We start from the raw sequence: 3,127 nt of genomic DNA on the forward strand, positions 1-3,127 counted from the left end.
GTAGCATCCAAAGGAGGACCTGCATGGCTTTATGAGTTCCCCATTGTACCGTTTGTTAACCACTAGACAAACTGTCTTGTGCTGTGAGCCTGTGACAATTGTGGGCTTGCAGCTTCGTTTTCACTGAGCTCCTCCATATCCATGCCATCAGCATTAAAATATCTTTTGTTGCAATGATAAACATTATCATCTGTTATCTTTTTGGACAGTATACAACGGTAGTGCATGTTATTCTCATTTGGATAACGGAATTAAGTCAGAGCTTGCTGCCGCAGCAAGTAGGTATACGTATTGACATGCCTCCCAATAGGCTGCAGGTGAACAGGCTATGGTCAACATAAGTGACAACAGTCCCTCACTGTGGCGCTTGGACATGCATTATGAGCGATCCAGACCGTTGTTGCAGAATGGGATCAGATTTGCAGCTGACAACATAGATGATGCCCTTAGCAGATAATAGTGCACCTGAAAATGAGGATGTAGTGATACTTACGCTCTTGTATGGAGGCTGAGGTGCTTCAGCATGGCATGGGGTTGATGGGCAATACTTTTACAGTCGATGCCCCTCGAGGAGGGAATGGCTCAAGGGGTGAAGGTGCAGGTTGGGAGGTGGTGGTGGGCTGGTGGCATGTTCCTGATCTTCTTGTTCCCGTGTATGTAAAACTTCCTTGTAAATTTTCTGAGTTTTACTTGGCCTTTTAATGGAAAGTACAATAGGTAGGGTCCTGCCCTCCCAAAGTTGCTGAACAAACTTTAAAAGCATATCATGAGTATTGTGAGGTAATTTATGGTTGTTGATTATATTTTCGTTGGGACAGTTGCAATGCTGGTAACAATTTACCATGAGGGTGAGTAGGTCTTCTGCTCCAGATGATTCGAGTATTGCTGTCAAAATGGGAAAACGAGATTTCCAATTGAACGTCTCAGTACTTTGTTTTATGTTACAACTCTGAGTGGAATGTAAAAAAATTCATGTAATAACCAAATTAAATCAGATCAACACGACAAAACGCCAGGATAGAGGCGAAAAGGGCCGGCGCGCAAAACCTCAAAAAAATTTGGACCATTTCTCGATTTGTGCGTGTCATCCTTGCGCAGGGGCCATGCTAATCTTCTCTGTATCGTTCCAATTTTATCGGATGTCCCCGAAGGGACGATGCCTCTGCAACGGCGGACCTTATAAACAGGTCGAAACTTTCCTGGCTTGCCGAGGTGGGACTAAACAAAGGGTCGCTCGCCCCGCAGGCACAAGCGGCAACGGCAGGAGAGAGTGTGGGCCGTATCTGCTTGCGGGGTGGATCCTGCTCGGTCGGCCCAGCAAAGGAAGCGAGGTGGAACACGGCCTGCTTCAACACGGTGAAGAGATGAGCGTGTCGTTAGCGAGTGTGCGTCAGCTCCTTGAAATCAGCTCGAAATCGCGTGCGTGGCGCAGACTTCCAGCAGTACTGGGCACTGCCTGAAACGATTCATGTTTGGTCGTTTCTAAGCTGAAAGACGGCGATACAAACATACTGGAATCCCAAGCGGGGCCGTATTTGCTTCCATCTCCGTTAGCAGAAAACACCTAAGGATTACTTCTCGGTCATGTATGTTCGAGATAATGCTGGTCTAACCACGGCTCACTAGTTATCATGTCCTAAATTGGTGAAATAGAATCCTTGCTCCAAGGCTTGTGAACTTTGGGGGTTGAATTATGCAAACTATCTTGGTTCAGTGACTCTGTATCCGATAGCACCCCTTCAGTCTCCAGTGTTGAAAAAGCCTTATAGAAAGACACGAGATTAGGTAAGGTAGGCTCCCGCTCCCGCTCGCCGCCAAGGCGCCTCGCCGTTGCGCTCGTCGCCGTAGAGTCTCGCCGCCGCTCCGCTCGCAGGGAGCATGGACTCCTCCGCCTCGCATCCGCCGGGTTTCTCGCACCGCTGGCAGCCGGCGGGGAGCCCTGAGTCGGTCTCATCTGCGTCGCCGGGGTGTGCGGACCATGTCTCGGGCCTGGGCATCTCGTCGGCGTCGTCCGGTGGGAGTGTGGCACCAGGCCCGGAGAAGGAGGTGGCTATGGCGGAGGGCCGGGTCGTGTGCAAGACCGGCTCGTTTGGGAGATGCCGCGACCGTCGCGTGGCAAGCTCCGGACGCGCCGCATCGAGGCCAGAGCGGAGGAGAACGCGGCTGGCTGGGGCGCAGCGGCGCCGGAGATGGAGGGCTTGTGCTTCCGGTGTTTCTCGCTGGGGCATAGGAAAAAAGACTGCACCAACGCTGAGATCTGCATGAGATGCTGGCAGAAGGGCCATCCGGCCAAAGAGTGCAAGCGACCGAGGAGCCCCTCGACGGAGGAAGAACTGAGGAGTTTGGCGCTGGCCAAGCTTGCGCGTCGACGGTCACCGGTGCGGGAGCGCCCGGCCCCGCCGCCAGGGAGAGAGCGGAGGGCTCCCTCTCCGCCAAGACAGAGGCTGAGGCGGGCACCTTCTCCACAAAGGCAACAGATTCCGACCCCGCCGCCACCGCCACCACCACCGGCCATCCCGCTGCAGGTGCCGGCGTCGCGCCTCCCGCCGATGGGTGAGTGGCCACCGATCGTGGTTGAGCCGGTCCGCGTGTGTCCTGACATGGTGGAGGAGGTCCGCGAGTTGGGCGCGCCGCCGCTCTGTGTCGTCCGGCGCACGGCAGGCATGTGCGACCTGGAGCGGAGGCTCCAGTTCGCCATGGTCGCCTTGGTCGGCGGGCGCAGGCCGACGGTTAGCTGTGAGCAAGTGGCAGCGGCCTTGAGATGGAGAGGCATCCCGGAGGGTGCCTTCTCGGTACACAGTTTCGCGCCGGAGGATTTTCTCATCATTTTCGCCTCCGGGGAGTTAAGGAACCATGTGGCCGGGCTGCCGCCGGTGTTGGTGGCGGGGGCGCCGCTATCCTTCAGGGCCTGGAACAGGCAGTCCCAAGCGGAGCTGGTTAACATGGCGAGCAAGGTCATGCTGTTTGTCGAGGGCATACCGCCGCATTCCTGGGAAACGGCGGTGGTGGAGGAGCTGCTTGGCTCGAGCTGTGCTATCGACGAGGTTGCTCCGGAGACGAAAGCGCGGACGGACCTGTCCCTTTTCAAGCTTACGGCATGGACGTCGGACCTGGAGGCGATCCCGGT

At 55.5% G+C, this 3,127-nt stretch overlaps 1 non-coding gene across 1 annotated transcript; it reads right to left on the reverse strand.

The window, feature by feature from the left end:
* Positions 1 to 1,052: 1,052 nt before the first annotated feature.
* LOC124704796 lies at positions 1,053 to 1,155 on the reverse strand. Its single transcript, XR_007003680.1, has one exon. It is a non-coding gene; the product is annotated as a U6 spliceosomal RNA (small nuclear RNA).
* Between the last annotated feature and the right edge of the window lie 1,972 nt (positions 1,156 to 3,127).

The sequence above is a fragment of the Lolium rigidum genome, chromosome 3 (genome assembly GCF_022539505.1).
Source record: "Lolium rigidum isolate FL_2022 chromosome 3, APGP_CSIRO_Lrig_0.1, whole genome shotgun sequence".
NCBI classification, from domain to species: domain Eukaryota; kingdom Viridiplantae; phylum Streptophyta; class Magnoliopsida; order Poales; family Poaceae; genus Lolium; species Lolium rigidum.